The sequence below is a fragment of the Panthera tigris genome, chromosome C2 (assembly GCF_018350195.1).
Source record: "Panthera tigris isolate Pti1 chromosome C2, P.tigris_Pti1_mat1.1, whole genome shotgun sequence".
NCBI classification, from domain to species: Eukaryota; Metazoa; Chordata; class Mammalia; order Carnivora; family Felidae; genus Panthera; species Panthera tigris.
The window spans coordinates 69401340-69422523 of NC_056668.1; the positions used below are offsets into that span (position 1 = coordinate 69401340).

Below are 21184 nucleotides of genomic sequence, written 5' to 3' on the forward strand. Positions count from 1 at the left end.
AACTGTACCAGAAGACCCAGAAACTGGTCTTGTTGGTTTCCAAATAGGTGAACAGACTCTGAAGAAGAACAAGGTAACCAAATGGACTGATTCAGCTAAACTGAATCATATTCAACAGGGCAGCTGTAACTCACCCCACAGGGATCAGGGTCATTTTAACAATGGGTTTCTAGAAAAGGCCCCAGTCTTCCTTTTTTAATCCAGAGGAATTAGAGCACAGCCCCGCTATATTGGGTAGATGAGGAAAACATAACCATTAAAGAGTCATGACAGACCAACTTGAGGAGCTGTGGGGCCCTAGGACCTCTCCAATCACCTTGTGTGTATTTTGTGTGCTGTGGTGGGGTGGAAGGAGTTTAGACACATCTGGGTTCAAATCCCAGCTCTGGTGGTTGCCCTCTGTGTCATGTTGTGTGAGTTGCTGTGCTTTAATTTCCCTATCTATAAGACAAGTAATACCCATCTCACTGAGTCCTTGGGAAGATTAAGTAAAATACATTTACTTGGCACCTATAAGACATTCAGTAAGGGTTAATTTTCCACCATTATTTGAGGGAAAACAAAAGTTTAGGCGCTATGAATATGAGTACACAATTATTTAACAAGCTGTGAGGATCTACTTCTTGAGTAGAATTCTGCCCTCTTTGCTCATTGACTATCAGCAGGTTCTTTTCTATACTATAGCTGAACAGATGTAGCTTCAACTTGCTTGTGTGTAAACAGAGCAACTTTACTCCTCTTTCCATTTGTTAACCCTTAGCATCTAAGGCTTAGATACTTGTTGTTAGCATTGGCTCGTGGGTTATTTGAGTAGCTGATGGGTTATAATTCATTACTGTCAGGTATTCATTTTAATCATCAAATTGTAGCATCGTGGGCCATTGGCAACCCCTGGACTTTAGATATTTGAAGACGGTTGTCTTGTCTTCTAATCTTCTGTCTATAAGTCCTCAGTTTCTCCAACTGTTCCTTGTATCAGTGTATTTTCATACACTCCCGTACCCTGGTTGCCTTCCTCTGGATTTCCTTCAGTGTATAACGATCTGTATAAAGTGGGGCATACAAGAATGGTACTTAATACGGCAGATGTGATCTAACTAATACAAATTCAGCTTCTTGTTCTAGGGCTGCTATGCCTAGTCTCCTCCCTAAGGTGGTACATGTGTCTAGGAGTGGTGTGCAGTGGTTGGCTTATCAAATCTCCATGCCTGTTTTTGTGGACCCCCCTCATTGCACAGGTGACTTAGTAACCTGAGGGTGGGAACACTTTATATCTATCAGATTTTCTCCTGTTCAGTTCCATCCCAGTATTCTAGTACATTTTGAGTGTGAATTTATATTTGGAATATAAATTTTGTCCAGTACATCAGCCACATCTCCCAGCATTATTAGATAAATATACCATCTGTGGCTTCATCCAAATACTTGCTAAAAAGACAAGCTTGAGGATAGAAGACTAATGCCCAGCCCCTTTTCTGTGTAGCAGAGGATCTGGGGTTGCTTACTTGTGTTATGAATCTCCCTATGATGAGGAATCAGTCTGGTATTCTTTATTCTTCATTAAGTGCTAATAAAACCAGCATGGGGGCTTCAGTAAATAGCATTGATCGCTTTCCCCCAAGTTGCTTTTGTTTCACCCACAGATGGGTCTGCATAATTAAGTTCTACCTTACACCTGTCCCATGCAAAAGTGTTATTTTATGAAGGCAAATGGGTGTGCTTACTTGGTTCTGTTGTGCTCTGAGCCCTTTTCTGTTCCACCCAAAACATGCTCATGCTACTCTGGGTGTTCCACTGTTAAGACTGTTCTGTATGTGTGTGTATTATGAAGTGATGGGACACTTCAAAGAAATACAGAATTATAGAATTCCAGGGAGGTAAGGCTCGGAATGAAGTGGCAGTGAAGAAGTAGCTTGTTCAACATGTTGGATGTCTGCTGAATAATTTCCAGCTAATGGCCCAGAAGCAGCCACCTGCGCAGTGATGGCCCCTGTGCATATATTTACTGCGTGGGGTAGGCATGCTGCACATGTTCAGTAACTGCTTACTCCGTTGAACATTACAAACTCATCCTGGTTGAGATACTCTCCAACTAAAAATCACTATAAATTTGTAGACATGTCTGGGCTGGCTGAATACAGGGAAGTGGAAGTGAAATGGAGTTGCAGATGTTATTCTCCATAAAAATTCTAAGGGCAAGAACACTGTCAGAACATCCCAGAGCTGATTGTCATTCAAATGAGAAATTTCAAGTACAAGCTAATGTGATCTAAGTTAACATACAAGGTGGGCTGATAATGGCAATGTGCTGAAGGGGGACAGGAAAATTCGTGAAGAAACCTGGAGATTTCAGGATCTAACTTAATAGTTTTTAAACTGGACTGTCATATCAGTTTAGTGGGTCATGGCCAAAATTTTGTTTCACTGGTAGGGAAGTCTCAGTTTAGAGACAGTGAGGGCTCAGCTAAGGGGAAAGTCAAAGGTTTCCTACAGTGTCACTCACTGCAGTAACATGATACCTATAACAAGAGGTGGGGAAGCCTGGCTGCAGGAGCGTTCTGAGAATAGACTTCCTTAGAGCCTCACCTGGTTTATCAGAATTTGGTAATCCTGATGCCTACACTTTGGGAGTACTTAGTAAGCCACTGGGTGCAAAGGCTGTAGTCAGAGAAGGTCCAACCCTTGAATTGGTGCATTGGTGACAGTGTAGCCCATGCCGTGGAGCATAGACACTGCATGAAAGAGTGTCTGTGTGCAGAGGAGACATGTGATAGGTCCCTCTCTGGGTTACTGCCCGGCACTCCCGTGAAAATGGACAACATGCTTCCTAGAAAATGGACAATATGCTTCCTGGAGTTTTAAGAACCCACAAATCACTGGGTTTTGCCACTGAAGAGAAAACCAGACACCTAGAAATGTGGAGACTCAACAGTGTAAGGACTAATAAACATCCTATCAGTTCATACAAGGTAATAATCTTTGCTTGGCAAGTTCTTAAAAACCATCAGGTTGGTCCACCCAAGGTTGAGTCTTCAGAATGTGATTGTGACAGCTTGTTCCATTTAGCTGTGGTGCCAGAGCAGGTGAACCATCCACTGGAGATCTAGCCCATTAAATGCACTCTACCAGAAACCAAAGAAAACGTGATGGGGAGATCCCTCTGTACTTCTGCTACTCTGCCCTTGATCTCAGTGGCGCCTGAGGGCCCTAAGATATTTCCTTCTAGGGAGAGATTTATGTTACATCCTACCTAGTAACCAAACACGTTCTAACCCCAGAATAAATGAGAAGAGTATATAATTGTACTTACAGTTACCAGGGCTTGGAGAAACCCAAACTTGACTTTATAAGCCAGTCAGTCACATCTCACCTCCATAACACTATGGGTCAGAATTGCCATGTGAATCCTAGATGGAGGAATTCTGGTTTTTCTGGAGGACTTGCTAGTCACTCCAAAGTCTCTTCCAATTTTAAGTGCAAATCGTGACCCCCCCACCCCCACCCCAGCCTCCCGCCAGAGGTTCTGAATAACCTAAGTCCTGGACTAGGTTTGAAGATGGCTTTTGTTCCTAGTACCCTTCCTGTGGTGGGCGGGGCCCTGGGGGAGGGGTCAGGTGGCTGTGGGCAGAAGAAGAAGCTGAGGATTTCCTGCTTCCCAGGAAGCCAGAAGCTCCCTCCTCCTGTGCTGCTGTCACCTCCCCAGAAACACTGCTCAGTTCTCTCCTGAGCCACGTTCAACATGGTACAAATGTGCTGCCTTTTCAGAGCAAACTGATAAAGTGTGAGGAGTTGAGGTCACAGGTTTTTCTCTAAATAAAAGGTTCCTCAAATAAATGACTGGCTTCCAGCTGTTGCATACTACCAATGGGTGTGAAATACACTTTGCTGAAAAATGCAACCTAGGTTCATGGGGCAGAATCTCTCATGACGACATTATCTTACTTAATATTTTAATTTATACACCATAGCTTAAAAACTTCCCTCAAGAGACCTACTTTTTAAAACTGCCAATCATCTGGAAAAGCAAGTAAGTTCCAGAAGCTCCAGCACCTGAGTAGCTTGCTGCACACAGGCAAATTGCAGGAATGCCTGGAAGTGCCCTCATGATGTTCATGGCACGGCAGTCACAAGGAATCTTTTTGGTTCTAGAGGCAGCAGTGCCCGAGCATCTGTTACAGAAATAGGGAAACGGCAAAAGGTTATTTGCCGGTAGATCAGGTCTATGTGTGATAGCTGCAGGGGTGGCCAGAGGCCAGATCTGATCCAGGTGAGTTTGGAACTTGGAAATAGAAGCTTAGGGAAGAAAGGAACTTTAGAGATCATCTGTCCCTCTGCCTTCACGGATGTGTTTAAAAGAAACGAAGTGACTTGCTCAGAGTCACAAAACCAGTTAATGACACACCTAACACTGAAATCCAACTCAATCTCCTGCTTATTAAATAAATTGGGTTAGGGGTGCCTGGGTGGCTCAGTCGGTTAAGTGTCCGACTTCGGCTCAGGTCATGATCTCACGGTTCATGGGTTCAAGCCCCACATCGAGCTCTGTGCTGACAGCTCAGAGTCTGGATCCTGCTTTGGATTCTGTCTCCCTCTCTCTCTGCCCCTCCCCACTCATGCTCTGTCTCTGTCTCTCAAAAATAAATAAACGTTTAAAAAAAATTTTTTTTAATAAAAAATAAATAAATAAATAAATAAATAAATAAATAAATAAATAAATTGGGTTAAAAACAGTACTTTTAGAGTAACCCTGATTCCCCAACTTGTAGAACCTTGTAAGCAAAAACCAAACACTATTGTTACCCCCTTCTCCAACACCCTGCCCTGGCTATGCCCATCTGTGCTGGCCCAAGTAAATTACAAAGTGATTCTCCAGCCCAGTCCAGTGCCTCCAGGGCTGGCATGTGGCAAAGTGGGGAAAGAGAACTTCCCAAGTACGAATGCCTATCACAGACTCTTTCATACCAAGAACTTGTGACTCCTGTAGTGGCCTTGGTCGGGGAGTGATTCTGCCCCAGGCAGAGTCTTCAGGCCTCTCAAGGCAAATACTTGGTTGGGCTCTGAGAGCTTGGCAGTGAGCGCGGAGATGTGACTGATCCCTGCCTCCAAGCTGCCCGGGAGCAGTGAGTCCTGCTGTGGCTTGGCACAAATATGAACTCTGTTTTTAAAAATTTTGGTGGAAAGAGAAAGCAAATTTGAGAGCAAGCCAAAATGTTAAAGTGGATTAGCTGGCGACAGTCCAAGGCAAACAAGACCCAAGTGAGTATGTCTCCTGCCGGACATATTGTGCTCGGGAGGAGAGGCATGAGTGGGGGGATGGCACCCCGCTTGGGGGGCTGGGGGCAGAGAGAGAAGTAGCAGCTCTCAGGGCAAGGATTTTACTGGAGAGTTCTGCACAGACCTCTTGGCGTATCACTTACCCTTTTTTTGTTCTGTGTTGGTTAAAAGGTTCTTTTAGTACAAAGCAAGAAGACTGAATGCCTTATTAAAGCGAACAGTAGGGGAAACAGGCTGTGAGAAGTATTGTTCTTAAAAAGTTGAGCTCCTGGAGGACTAGAAGTGACACCAGGAGTATGGTGTCTGGGGGTAAGCAATCCTGGTGGGTATGAAAGTGAACTCTTTCAGAAAATTCAGGCAGAAATGTTGCTGGAATGAACATTTGCAGCCACAGCAGTGAGACTAGAATGGACAAGGCAGGTGAAGGGGGCTTCGAGTGGTGTTTGTGCCTTAGCTGGAGCTACCTCTGTCTATGCTCACTGTGCTGTAAAGCTGGACACCGGTTACCTGTGGCCACAACATAGGATTCTTGGGAAAAGCCTGTTGGATAGCAAGTGCATCAGTGTTACCCTGTTTCTTGATCTTGAGCTTGGATGGGACATGCTTGCTCAGAGTTTACCCGCCTGGAAGCTCAGTGTCACTTCCTCGCTGCTCGACAGCTACTGCCCACCTGTCTGCATAACGCGTGTGCATGGGTCTTGGGATTTGTGGCACTGGGGTGAGGTGAGGCCAAAAAGCAGGTCCTTGTCAAGAGAAGTAAGTTTGAATGTCCAGCCTGGTGGCTCTCTACAAGGAGCAACAGTGAGGACGTGACTTTGGCTCAGGGCCTCTCCCAGGGGCAGTGAGCAGCAGTTGCCTTCTTATGGGAGCAGCCTGTTTCTGCCCCGATACCTCTGCCTGTTGAGAGAAACCTGCTAGAAGAAGATGCAGAACTGTGCACACGGGACCCAGGATAGATGTCCTTTTCCTCATTGCAGGCAGACTCTTGCCCCCAGCAGTCGGTCTTTCCATTCTTCCCCCACCACGTGCTGTGCAGAACGGGCCCTGGCTGTGCTGGAGAAGCCACTTCTGTGTATCAGGGCCAGTGGTCAGTTTTCAGCCTCCCCATACATAAGGGCTTAAAATTGAGTCTTCTGAGTTCAGAAAGGTTCACCTACCAGCCTTTTTTAATGCTCTACCTGGTTCTGTTTGAAATTGGTAATTGCAGAGAGATGTATACACTCACGACAAGCTCGGGAGAGAGCTCTGTTCTGCCTGGCCCCTGCTGATGCTGGCTGTGGACTGCTTAGTGAGTGTCCCGTACACAATGCTCTTACCCCGTACCTATGGCAAGGGCTTATATCCCCTCTGAACTTTATGATGCACCGAAGGGAAAGAAAGCCTCCACTTTTTACTATGTCTGTCTCTGGTCTCCTGCCAAATGGTGTCATTTCAGCTGCAGGAATGGGGTTTAACAAGTTTCATTTGCTACTTGCTATTACTGACTTACATGCACGTGGAAGACTTGATTTTAGTGAGCACCAGGGAGATTAAAAATTCACTATCTTCTTTTCCTTGGGATTTTGATGGATGCCACCTTTTTATGTCACGGATTCATCGACCACTTCTTGAGCTCTACTATATGGCAGGCACTGTTCTAGACACAGAGGATATGGCAGTGAACAAAAGAAAATACCTTGGTTTCCTGCTTCGACCTGTCTCTCTTTCCTGCTGATTGGCAGCCTAAATATGCTCAATTTTAAGGCATTTGTAATGCATTGGAACTGACTTTTGTTTTAACCTCTATCTCTATATGTGTATCTGTGACTGACACCTTTGGGGCTTTTATCTAAAAAGAACTCAGCAATCCTTTTAAAAAGATCACTTGGGAACACTTGGAGGTAGTCCTGCAATTTTCAGTTCTCTGATTCATAACCATTGCAGATCAGAATGCCAGATTACACACCCACCCACCCACCCACCCCCCCACACACACACACAAACAACACTATTATCTTTTGGCCCTGATTGCGTTCGGCACATTCCTGATTAGAGAAGGTTACACTCATGGCAGGAAGACAGACATTCTAGACAAAGAGAAAAGAGGAGGAAGTATTCAACCTAACCCCCAAATACTTTTAAATTTTGTCTATCTCATGAAACAGTTAGGAATATTGGAAGGAAGTTGTTCATAAAAGAAAAATATTCTGATTTTTAAAAAAAGAATGTGAGGGTATGAGGAGTGGGAAAAGGTTTGTTTAAAGGAGGTGCTTCAAACTGTGGAATCTGAAATGTGTAATGCAGAGTCCAGCTCCCCACTCTGCCCCACTGCACCTACATGTAACCCCGAAAAAGTCACAATTTTTATGCCTTTTCCACATGAAACTTTATTGCATTCATGAAAAAATTTTTGAAAAATCTCCAAAGAGGGAGATTTTTAGGATATGTTCTCTAACATTTAAACTCAAGACAATGCTTCTGAGGCATCTGGGTGTCTCACTAGGTTAAGCCTCCAACTTTGGCTCAGGTCATGACTTCACGGTTTGTGGGTTCAAGCCTCATGTGGGGCTCTGTGTTGACAGCTCAGAGCCTGGAACCTGCTTCAGATTCTGTGTCTCCCTTTCTCTCTGCTCCTCGCCTGCTCGCGCTCTATCTCTGTCTCTCGAACATGAATAAATGTTAAAAAAAAAAATTAACTCAAGACAGTGCTTCTAACAGGAACGTGAAGTCCAAACCACTAGGTTGGTTGTGTTATTTAAAGAGCAAACTAGTTGGCACAACCATTAACACATGACCAAGTAAAAAAGATCTGTTAACAGAGAAGAATGAAATTAGCTAGAGGTAGAATAGAAAATTATTTCAAATATATTGGTATACTGATTTCATTCTTTTATTCAATGGAATGCTCCTGGGTGTCCGCTGTTGACAAGATACCATGGAGATTCCCGATACCTAACAACAACCTCTGTCCTTTCACACCCCAGGTGTCTTATATGTGATGCCAAACACGGTGACTATGGGCATGTTTCATGTATTTATGAAAGGGACCATTGTACTTAGCACTTCCTTTATGCCAGTTGCTTTGCAAATTAGCTGAGAAATTAGAAAGACTTACCATACTGTATGCTAGGTTTTGTAACAGAAGCATACCCACTTTGTGCAACAAACTTACCCCCGGGAAGGGGATGGCTTCTACACCAAAAGTGAAATTTGAGCTTCACCATAAGGTTCATCTTTCTATCTGTTTCTCCTCCTTTGTATCAGTTTTGATACACAAATAAGTTATTCTAATCAGGGACAATATGTAGAAGAGAAGTACTACTGATACATCTGTATCAAAAGAATTACTTGGTTTTGATGTGGAATTTGGCTTTTTTTTTTTTTAATGGGCTTTTAGCTCTGATAGGAACTGTGCAGAAAAATAGTTAGAATCTTTACCAAAATCTTCTTACACTTCCTCATAATAATTCAATCAAACCTGATTTTCCTTAAAGATATGCATTCAAGATTCTTAAGATGAACTTTTACAGTAGTGAACTTTTAAACCCACATGTTTCAAAATGTGGGTATTCTAGAGAGGTTCTTTAAAAACATGAAGGCTCATATTTATTTATTCTTCTTAAAAATGTTTAAGGGTACATGGGTGGCTCAGTTGGTGAATCATGTGACTTTGGCTTAGGTCATGATCTTGCAGTCTGTGAGCTTGAGCCCTGCGTCGGGCTCTGTGCTGATAGCTCAGAGCCTGGAGCTTGCTTCAGATTCTGTGTCTTCCTCCCTCTCTGCTTTTCCCCCGCTCACACTCCATTTCTCTGTCTCTCTTTCTCTCAAAAATAAATAAATATCTTTTAAAAAGTTTAAACAAGTAGTTGCATACAATAAGTACAATTTTTCACTTTTTCCATGTAACAAATTTGGGTAATTATACAGTGAGTCATGTAATGCTGCTTCATTCTTTTTGATGATTATGCAGTATTCCATTACTTATGGTACCATAGGTTATTTAACTAGTTCTCTGTTGATGGGTAAATGAGATGTTTCCAATCTTTTGCCATTACAAACAAGGCTGTAATTAGTAGCTTTGTATAGATATAGTTTCTCACACTTGTGAATTATGAGTATATTAATAGGGTAACTTCCTAGAAGTACAACTACTACATCAAAAGGATTTACATTTAAAATTTTGATAGCCATCGTCAGATTGCTCTGTGTGGATGTTGTACCAGTCCATACTCCCATCAGTTGAATTTAAGAGTCCCCACAATCTTGCAATTTAGTGTAGCATCGATATTTTAATCTTTTCCGAGCTGATATCAGATACTGTAAAAATAATCCTTATTCATTATTGCCCTGTGTGTTTTGTTTAACCGATAATATTAGTTTCTTTTATTTTTATTGAAATGTCCAGTGTTTATACTGTTACCCAAATGAGACTTGTGGGTTTGTCTCATTAATGTTAATTATACTTTCGTTTCTATGGATAAAATACATTCCTAATTAAAAGTATTTGGTTTACATTAAACTTTAAAAAAAAAATTTAAAGTAAAATACAGGGGCACCTGGGTGGCTCAGTGAGTTAAGCGTCTGACTTCAGCTCAGGTCATGATCTCACACTTCATGAATTAGAGCCCCACATCAGGCTCTGTGCTGACAGCTTGGAGCCTGGAGCCTGCTTCGGATTCTCTGTCTCCTGCTCTCTCTCTCTCTGCCCCTCCCCCACTTGTACTCTCTCTCAAAATAAATAAATAAGTAAACTTTTTTTTAAAAAAAGTAAAATACATATGCTAAAAATGCATACAAACTCCTAGACAATTGAATGGACAATTATAAAGTGAATATACAGGAAGTAACCATGCTGGTCAGAAAGGCAGGACATTGCCAGCTTTCCAGAAGCCCCCTGTGTGTCCCTTCCTGGTCACAACCCTGTTCTTCTCCCTTAGAGGTAATCATTCTCATAACATTCGTGATAATACTATCCTTACTTTTATTTCTATTTTTACCTCCTTTGTATGTGTCCCTAAGCAATATAGTTTCAATGCGGCTGTTCTTAAATTTCGTATGACCGGAATTATATTGCATGTTTGTGTGCGTGTGTGTGAGTGTGTGTGATTTTTATGGAATTCATCCATGCTGAAGTGTGTCATTCATTAATTTAGTTGGTATGTAGTATTCCATTATATGACTATACCACAATTTATCCATTCCGTGCATGGGATATTTGGGGCTGCTGGTGCAATACTGCTATAAATATTCTTGTATCTGTATGCTTGGGCACACTTGCTTGAGCTTCCCTACAGTGTAAAGTGAGGCGTGGAATTTCTAGGTGAACAAAAAAGGACTTACTGAGTGATAGGGTATATCTCTGTCTATACCTTCAACTTTACTAGATGATGTGATTTCAAAATGCTGGTGCCAAATGGACACTCCTACCAGTATATTTGAGAGTTTCGATTGCTCTGTACACTAGCCTATACCTGACACTGTCAGACTTCAAAATTTTTGCAGGTCTGGTGGGTATATGGTAGTATCTGCTTATGGTTTTAATTTGCATTTCCCTAAGCATTAATGAGGTTGGACACTTTTTCATGTCCTTAATGGGGCTTTGGGTTTTCTTTTTTTTTTTTTTTTTTTTTTTTTGATGCCCTGTTCAAGCCTCCTGCCCATCCATGTATCTAGTGAGTTGTCTAGGGGTTTCTTGTCTGCATTTTTAAGAGTTCTTCATACATTCTAGATATTAGTCCCTTATTGGTTATATATGTTGTAAATGTCTGTTCTCACTCTGTGGCTCATCTTTCTACTCTCTTTATTCTGTCTTGATAAACATAAAATTTGACATTTTGAAGTCAATATATTTGTAAGTTAGAGGTTCATGTGATGTCATACGAGACGTTTCCTACATTTAGTATTTTCAAATATAATTCACCATTTATTTCTCCTCAGAATAGTAGAGCAACACGGAAACTTTATTTTTAATGCGGGTTTCTGTCAATCCCTAAGCATCCCTCCTCTATTTTAATGAAAGAATAAGAACTGCTTGACTTTTGAAGGTATCTGTCTGTTGTCCTACATTATATGACAGGTAACACAGCTAAAGCAATGAAGTGTGTTAGGATAAAAGGTAATAAATATATTGGATTTGGAACTCAGCTGTCCAACAAACAGATCCAAGACATAGGAAGCCTTCACGTAGCAAAACTAAACACGTATGCTCACAGGAAAGCCTCTTGAATCCTGATTTGGTATGTAATTCTTACCGTCTCGGCCGTCTAGTTACTTAGATATTACTTAGAAAATCAGAAGAGGAGAAAGTTCCTTCTGTCTAGACCCACCAATAGCCACAAAGGCTGAGCTACTGTCAGCAAGAGAGGAAGCAGAAAAGCTGTGAGAGCAAAAGCTGATGGGTGCATTAAAACTCCCAACAGTTTGGTTCTCTTCAGTGAGGGTACCAAGATTTCATCATGATTGAGCATATCTGAGGACCCCCTTATATTCTGCACTACACCATAATTATTCATCATGGTGGTATTTATATTGTAAACAGAAGGGAAAATTATGCTCACTGTATTCTGTTTCAGAAGTTAGAGATATAAAGATATCCATAAAGATGGCTAAATCGGGGAGATAAAGTGCTGGTGTTTAGCTATTCAGAAAACTTGATTATCCCACCAGGCACATTTCCTAGGGGTTCTGGGGACCTGAGGTGATGCTGACGGGGGTTTACATTAGCGGAATGATTGGTGAGACTCAACTTTTCTCAGTCCTAGGGATTGACCCCAAAAAGACTGAGGGCTACACTTCTTACTGCGTCATTCACTGTAGTGTGAGCTGGTGTCCTACCACATGTGGCCTATGGGCAGAGCCTCCCCACTGTTCCCCGGGCCTTCACGCTTACCTCCCTCCGCTCCCTTCTCCACTCTGCAGGCAGTGTGATCTGTTTTTCTTTTTGTTTGTTTTAATTTTTTTTATGTTTATTTATTTTTGAGAGAGAGACAGAGCATGAACAGGGGAGGGGCAGAGAGAGAGGGAGACACAGAATCTGAAGCAGGCTCCAGGCTCTGAGCTGTCAGCACAGAGCCTGACACAAGGCTTGAACTCACAGACTGCGAGAACATGACCTGAGCCAAAGTTGGACGCTCAACTAACTGAGCCACCCAGGCGCCCCCAGTGGACAAGCTGTCCACATCACTTTATGGCCTTAAGCCCTTCAATAGTGTCTCTTTGTTCTGAGGCTGAATGTCAAAATCTTCACCATGACCTATGTGGCTGCATGATCTGGCCTCGGCCCACTTCTCTGGCCTCATGAGAACCACTCTTTTCCTCCTGTATTCTGCCTTGCAGCCTGTACCTGGCCTTCCTTGAATGTCCCAGGTTTCTTCCCATCCCGAGACCTGTAGACAGGGCCTGTGTTTTCTCTGTCTGGAAGATCATCTCTCCTCCCATGCCACAGTCCACCCCTTTTGCCCTCTTTTCTTTCTGATTTTATCCTGTCCTAATCCACTGCCCAAGTCCCCTCCCCAAGCCACATCTCTCACAACACTCTGTACTGTTATTTCCCAGTACCTGCCGCTGTGGCCATAAGCATTTGTGTGGTTATATGACTGCCTCCTATGCTAGACTTTCAGTCCGTGAGAATGGAGGGATGTCTGTTTTATACCCCCATTGCATCACTGAATCCAGCAAAGTACTGACTCCTAGAAGGTGCTCAGTAAATATTTGTTCAAGGAATAACTGAATAACAAATAAACACAAGGTAACATGTTTGGCATTGTGGGTAAGAGAGAGATCTGGAAATTGAGACCAAATGTAATTAAGAAAATAAAAATCCTAGTTTGGGAGGATCAGAGAAGTTTTAGCATTAGACTTTACTAAGTGGGTAGAATTTATCCAGGCAGCACTGTGGAGGCAGGGGTGGGGCGCAGAGAAAGGTCATACTACATGGATGAAACAGTAAGAGCAGGTAAGGGAGAAAGGGGAAAATAGGATGGGTTTGGGGCTTGCAGGGGAGATATATGTCTGGTTGAAGTTCTGGGTCTGTGAGGTGAGCTGTGGGAGATTAAGACCAGAAGGATTGCTTGGCTCAGATCATGGAAGACACTGGACACCATTCAAAGGAATTTAGACGTTATTCATTAACATCCAAGAAACACTGTTGGTTTGGGGGTTTTGTTTGTTTGTTTGTTTGCATGACGGTGACTTTCATCCTCACCTAGATGCATCACTGTCATTTTACTCTGTCATTCTTTCTCTAGTCTCAGAAAGAGTCTAATGCTAACCCACCCGTCCACAACCCTCTAAATCTCATCCTTTATACCCATTGGAGTATATCACTTCAACACCTCCTCTCCCACATGTCGTCAACCACTGCCTGCCATGCTGCCATCTACCACGTGTTGTCCCCTCATGCTCCAGTGAGAGCCACATTTGAACTTCTGCTCGTGATTCTTCTTTCTCTACATCACCCCGCCACCTCCAGCCATGGTTTTTGTTGCTTCGATTCTGATGTCCATGACAAAAATGCCAAGATTATAGCTCTGAAGTGACTTTTCTCCTAATGGCAGTTTTCACGTTAATTTACTCACCCACCACGTGCCGGGCACTGTTCCAGAATGGAGATGCAGCACTGAAACAAAACAGGCCAGTCCCCACCCATCTGAAGTTCTACTGAGGAACCAGAAAACCAATAAGCAAATTTGAGACCGAGTGGCCACATAATGAACACTGTTAGTGCCGGGCACCATTATTATAACTGGTCACCTGTGTGTTTCCAGTTTGATGTCCGACTTTTCCTCAGTCTCAGTCTCAGAAAATTATTTCTTTTTCTCTCAAACTAGTAACGTGGTCTGACTTCCCCATTTGGGGCAGAACAATATGATTTTCCCAAATACCCATGTTTTATCTTTGGTTCCATTGTCGGCATATTCCCTGACAGCCAGTCTGTTGCTAAGTCCTGAGAACGAGTCCCTCAAAATATCTGTCACACCACTCTGCCGGGCCTTGGTTACCCTTTGCTGAAATTCTTCTTTCAGAAACCTCCCTGCTTTCTGGGATTTTGCTCCTGTGTCTTATCTTTTCTCCTGATACCAGATTCATCCTCCTCAAACTTTTCCTTCAATGTCTCACTTGTCAGCTAAAAGCCTCAGTAGCACATTCACTAAGGATCAAGTACAGATGTTTATAAAGTTTTCCCTCCAACACATCCTTTAGAGACCTTTGCTGTCATATATGCTATAATGCATCTGCTTCCGATTAAATCATAATGAAACTGCCATTTTTGTGTATCCAAAATGGGTGAATCCTGGCAATTTATATGTTTCAGCCTAATTACACTTATCACATAATGGGTTGCCTATGTGTCTTTCTCCCATGTTACATTGTGAGTTCCTTGACAATCATGTCTCGGTGCTAATGATGCTCCCATCTCTACTGTCTGCGACAGCATCTAGCACATAATAAATAATGGCAGTCGAATGCCCCCAGCCATGTCATGCTTTGCTCCTGCTGTGTCCACCAGTAATGCTTACTGACTTGCGTAATCACATCTGGCCCACCCTTCACTGCCAGCCTGACTCATGCCTCCTTCATGCTAATGCTCACTACTTCTCCCACCACACCTCTGAGCACAAGCATTGCCCCCTCTCCTGTACCCTCCCCCACCTCAAACAAGTCAAATATCATTGTTTAACATCCAGGTCATATGTTAGGTGTTTTACATAGTATTTGCCATGTTGTTTAGCATAAAGTTGCACCCTTAACAATGAGTTGAAAAATCTCTGTTTCTAGCCCTTATCTCTCACACTCGGGTCATTAGTGCGATGTTTCCAACTGTCTGCGGCCGAACTGCACTTGGGTGACTCACGCGCTCTCTTTGGCAGACCTGAAACTGAACACATCCCCTACCATCTCCCAGACAATCTTTTCTTAACCCCCATCTACAACTGTACCTTTAAGCCATCTTGGCTCTCTTTCATTCTTGATCCTTTTCCTGAAATCCTGTTGCAATGGATCATCACAGTGATTGCATAGTCTTCATCCTGACTCTAGATTTTCATGGAATATGTAAAGTCTATCCCTGGCAGCTTTAAGAGGAGACGCATGTCTCCCAAACCACAAGAACATTCTCTAGGACTTACAGCCTCCTGATACACAGGCCCCTTACCCCCAGCCCTGCCCCTTTTCTGGGTTCCTTACTGTCTGCAAACCTCTCCTCTAATATATGTTTATATGTTTTCTGGTAGATTATCTGTGTGATTCTCTTCACTAAAATATAATGACCTTTTAAATAATAATCGCCTTTGTCTACCAACCTATCACAGATATCACTATGTTTCCAAAACTATTTCTCTGTACTGGTGGATACAGGAAAAGTGTTGTTGAAACAAGTTTTCTTCATTATTGGAATGATTTCTGGAGTCCCTTCCCTTAGCACTTTGTGAGACAGCATCTTCTTCTGGTTCCCTTTTGTTTCCTTTGGGCTGGTTTTTATGTCAGCAACTGAGTCCCGAGATCCATAAAGACAAGGTTCACGTGGGATACCTTCTGCTGTGTTCAGTGCACTGCCACACAGTTAGACATTCATAGACATGCTCAGAAATACTTGTTTGAATAATATGTTTTATGTGTATAACTTCTGTTTTTGTATATTGATGAATTGTGTGTCTCTGAATGTGTTTCCCATACACTGTCTAGGAAATATTCATCGATGTGGTCTGGGAGGCAGGGATATCTTGAACATATTTTCTGGCCATCAGGCCATTGTAAACCATTATGTCATGGGCTCCAAAAACTCATGGCTGTGGGGGGCACAGGTGAAGAGCCTACCTGAGCTGCAGCATGTAATTCCTTTTCTTCCCACCTGCTTGGGAGTCTTCCTTTTCCTTCTAAACATGAGAGACTAATTTTTCTGTGTTAAACATAAACGAATGTGTACGTGTATATATGTGTGTATTGTGCTTATGTATGCATATGTACATATATATGTATATACATATATGTGTGCATGTATGTATATATGAAGGAAATACACCAAAACGTAAATAGTGGTTATTTCTGGATGGTGGCTTTTTCCAAATTTTCTAAAAGAAAATTACTTCTATTAACAAAGAAAACCCTACTAGATGTTATTTTTAAAGGACAGGAAAGAACATGATTATTAAATGGTTGCTTAGGTCCACCCTCAGCATGAACCTAAGACAAGGGACAAGCAGGTGTCCGGTAGGAAACAGGGTGATCGACATCTCAGTATCTTGAGAGGAGGGAAAGTGACCAGAGAGTGAATTTGGGCTGATGTGTAGGATGGGCCAAGGTTGCGAGCTGAGGAGCTGGAAACTTTGGTTGTGAAGGACAGGAACCTTGGACAGTGAAAGGAAAGAGAAGGAAAATTCAGGGGGTGGGCAGTTGGGGAGGACGAGGGAATGAGTTCATCAGGGTTTCCCCCCGAATGCAGCTATTTAGTGAAGCATGGAAAAGGTAAGGAAGAGCTGAAAGTACACTTTCAAGTTCATGAGGAGATTCTATGAAGAGATACACAGTGTGAGAGACAGAAAGCAGACATGTTTCAAGTTTGATTTTAAGCCCCTGTAATTCCAGAGGGGTTTCAGAGTGACTGAGCGTGGGGATATTGGGACCCAGGTTAGGAAGACACAGAGAGCCTCCAGGAAGGAAACTGGTTACCCTACATGGGCAGCAAGGTTTCGAACACGAGATTCATCATTAGGTCAAGCCCCAGCTCTTCCCCGGCCCCTCACCTCCCTCTCTCCCTTCAACTCCCACAGTCTAAGTGTAGAGGGAATGTTTTCTGATAAGAATTCTTGGGAAAGAGGCAATTTCTAACCTTTCTGAACTTGAAACAAAAAAAATAATTACATGAAACCAATATTTTCAAGGATGTTTCTCCCACACTTCCTGGTTCCATGGTGCTCTCAGAGGGTTCCCTGAGCAGAGGGGAAAGCAGAAAGAAGAAAAACAGGGAGATGAACTCTTCCTTCCTGTGACTGATTTCTTTCACGGGGGTGGCCTTCCTGAGGTGGGGAGAGCCTGGCCTGTCACTTGGGAGGGAGCACAGCAGGGCGTAACTCTGTGCCACCTTCCAGGCCAGTTGGTCCTTCTCAGTAGCTCCTAACAGCATCCTAGATAAGGAACCCTGGGGTCCGCATGAGCAGCAGACATCTAGAAGCCAAAAGGAGACCCTTCAGGCAGAGTAGAAAGCAAGAAAGAACACATAAGAAAGTCACAAAATCAATCCTTAAAAAAGCTAAAGTAAAAATATACTTTCTGGTGTTTATATCTTTCCTGTATGCACGATTCAATATTTTTACTACTCTGTATTGCAGTTTGTGATTCTGATGGCTACATCAAGGAAAATTTCCAGTCTGGGCTCTACATTGAAATTTGGGGGTAGAAAAAGGTTCTTTTAAACCAGTTAACATAGTATTTGCAGAGTTCCCTGTGTATAATGGAAACAAGAGGGCACATAAAGTCCCCATCAAGGATAATACCCCCGCCCCCTGCTGCCCCATCTAATGGGGGAGATATAGTCCCTCTGTAAGAAGTCCCTGCTATAATTGGGAAGGCCAGGGAAAGCACAGAGGCTGCCTGCTAAGGAAGCCATTCAGAGCATAAACAGCTCACAATGACAACTGCCTCTCTTACTGAACTCTTAATATGAGCCTGGCATTTTATGTATAATCTTTCATTTGGTCCTCACAACAATTCTTCAAGGTAAGTATCATTATCCTCATTTTGCAGATGAGGAACATGTCACTCTAAGAGGTTCAATAACTTGCCCAAGGTCACACAACCAGAACGTGGCAGAACATAGATATGAGCCCAAGTCTTGCTGGTGTCCACTATGCACACTGCCTTCCACTGGACAAGCTCACTAAGGGAAACAATTGGATAATTCAAGCCAAAGCACACAAAGTAACATTTTACCCAAATAGTCTAAGTCCTATCATTTCCCCCTTGATCATCTGAGTAAAACACACCTGCATTAAAATACCAAGAACATTCCATGTTCCCTATATCCCATGTGTCAATCGCTCACTGGGTAGCAGAACAAGGCATGAGTCAGGAATGTGGAAGAGGCTCTTTATTATGTCTTAACCATGGGAGTAGTAATTCAGGCATACTTCTGACTCACTGGCTTCCCAGTCCATCAGAGAGAAACATCAGAAGATACAGCCAACTGAAGATGCACTTAAAAACATATTGCCAAATAGTTGCCTCAAATTCTTTATGGACCAAGAAAGGGTTTAAATCTATAATATATAAATATGTTCCCCATTTGTGGCTATTATTATACCACTGGATGTCCAATGATGTCTCTTATGCACCCAGGGTCTGCAGAACATCTCCAGTAGCTCAGAAAGCTTATGTCACGAGTGTCTAGTATTTGAATGGAGCCTACATTGTATTATATAAAGTATTTATGAAAAGGGTGTCTATACCTGAATAGTGGGAGATAGGGGAAATATCAACATAGGGCCCTCCTTAAAGATAAAAGAATAATGAGGAGGTCTGGTTAATAAAAGCCACTGCTCTACTGAAGTGGGTCTCACTGATTCTTGCCCCTCATGGAAAATGCCAAAGACAAGTACTTCTGGACAGTGTGTGCTGTCGGATGTGAAAATGCAGTTCAAACACTACAAAACTCAGGTTTTCCAGCGATGGAGTGTGCTGAGGATTCCAAACCAGGCATCCCACAGAATTATGAGGGAAATATATCTAAAAGCTAACTACAGGCCCCTACCCTGGCCTACTGAATTGAAATGCCAAAGGTATAGGGTGATTGGATGTGGAACATATATATGAATTCCAAGCTGAGAGATATTTTCTAAATAATAGAAATAATTATCATCTCAAACAAATTTAATGGCCTTTCCCCCTGCCCCCACACTTTCATTTAAACTTTTCTTATTAGTCCTTTTTAATGATGATTCTTAGAAAATCATCTCAAAGAGATTATGAATGGCTGTCATTTTTGAAGTTAAGAGCTATGCATTGGTGTTCACTACTCTTTCATGAAGTTACCAACTGGGCTATGTAAAATAATAGCCTCCTTATGAATGTGTCTGTATTTTCTCAGGGTTTAGAGAACAAGCATTCAGTTTGCCTACATGCATTTATTTCTTAGATGTCTCACACATCAAACTAGCAGACAGATGTACAGGTGCACAGAGACAATTATAACTTGAGGTTTAAAAGGGGGTAAAAATTCTTCTGCAAGACCTAATGGAGATATATATATATATATATATAATGAAGTGACCCAAACCTCTTCTAGATAGGTCCTTGAGGATAAGATGGATCTACAAAATACGTGAGATGCTTTCCAAGACCTTGGGAATCCACAAACATCCAGACATCACTTAGGAGATCAATTCTCCTTTGCAGGAGCCACCGTAGCACAGTGGTTAAGGACAGCCTTGGAATCAAACCAACCACAGTACAGATCTCACCCCCTTCACTTGCCAGTTGTATGATCCTGGGCAGGGCCTCTCAGGGCTTCAGTCTGCAAAATGGAGGTAATGGTATTACCTACCCCATAATGTTGTGGTGCAAATTACATGAAATGATGCAAGCCAGATACTCAGCTCTTTGCCTAGCATGTGCTAAACACTCAACAAATATTAGCTATTAATAATAATAATGGCAATAAAAATATTTTTAAAAACTGTCTCTCCTTTCAGAATTTTAAGAACTGTGTAAAGAATAAAATGTCAAAGTCAGCATCTATAAAACCGTTAAATTCTGCCACTAAATTCTCCAGATCTTATAGCACATCTATACATTAAACTGGCAATGACAGTAACTTATAGTGTGGGGAACTAACTAATCAGGACGGCAGATACCACCCCTCTGCCCCACCTCCCTATTAATGTAATGTATATAAAATTCCTAAGACCCTTTGCCTTAGTAAAGATGAACTCTGTGGTCACCAGCACCTTCTATGAGTTACTTCACAAATGCTTGTGTACAGCTCCTGGCTTTCTTCAGAATCTCCTCTCCTTTCTGAATTCTAAGTATCCCCTATCTTCCTCACAGCTCAGAGTAACTGCCATTTTACCTTGATGCTGAAGTGTTTTCTTTCCCTAATGAACAGTTTTTGGCTGGCTGGAGTTCTTACTAAGGGAGTTTTAAATTGTTTTCTCATTTCTATATGGCAAGTATGATGGAACCTTTAGCATCATAATCTGAGCCACAGTCAAATATGAGATCATACTCTTTAATTTACCTTGGACTTTTCTCTTGGCTGAGCCATTGCTTTTTAGAATATTTCACACCTCCAATAGCACTAGAAGTTGACTTTCTTTGAGGGGCCTTATTAAAGAAACGATTCCATTGCTTCTGGTGTCTGAGTAGAGTAGGTGTGGCCACACTGGAATATGGAAGCTGGGTCTCTGGAAGGCTCCCTCATTCACCCATTGATCCACTCCTTCAGCCAGCCATGTGGCCTCACAAACCAACCACATGCCTTGGAAAAATCACAGATTACCACATGTCACGAACCCTAGAGATACTTGAAATCGGGAATTTTAGGTCACTTACTGCCAAAGACGTGCTACATAAATGGTTAAACTTTTCTCGGTTTCTTTCCCCCCAAATGAATGTCATAGTGAGACTTGCTGGCAAGGCACAGGGATCCTAAAAGAGTTGAAACAAAGAAACAAAACAGAAGGGTATGAAATAAACACTAATGATCACTGTCACTAGGACTTCATATTTAACGCATCTCTCTTTATATTCTTCCTGGCTCTCCTCCTGCTTTTATGTGTGGGATGTTGGGAAACCACAGGACTGCTCAAGGAGCATCTAATGCGAGGAAAAGTATATGGATTTGAGCCCTGCCAGAGTTAGTGAAAGTGGCCAGTCAGCGATCCTCATCTGGATCCTGGACTTGGTTGGCTTCTTCTGAACCTTCAGACCAAGGAATGTC

At 42.4% G+C, this 21184-nt stretch overlaps 1 protein-coding gene across 6 annotated transcripts in view; it reads left to right on the forward strand.

The window, feature by feature from the left end:
* The window catches only part of KALRN (kalirin RhoGEF kinase), a 520685-nt gene that overhangs the window by 314479 nt on the left and 185022 nt on the right, over nt 1–21184 (forward strand). The window lies entirely within an intron of this gene.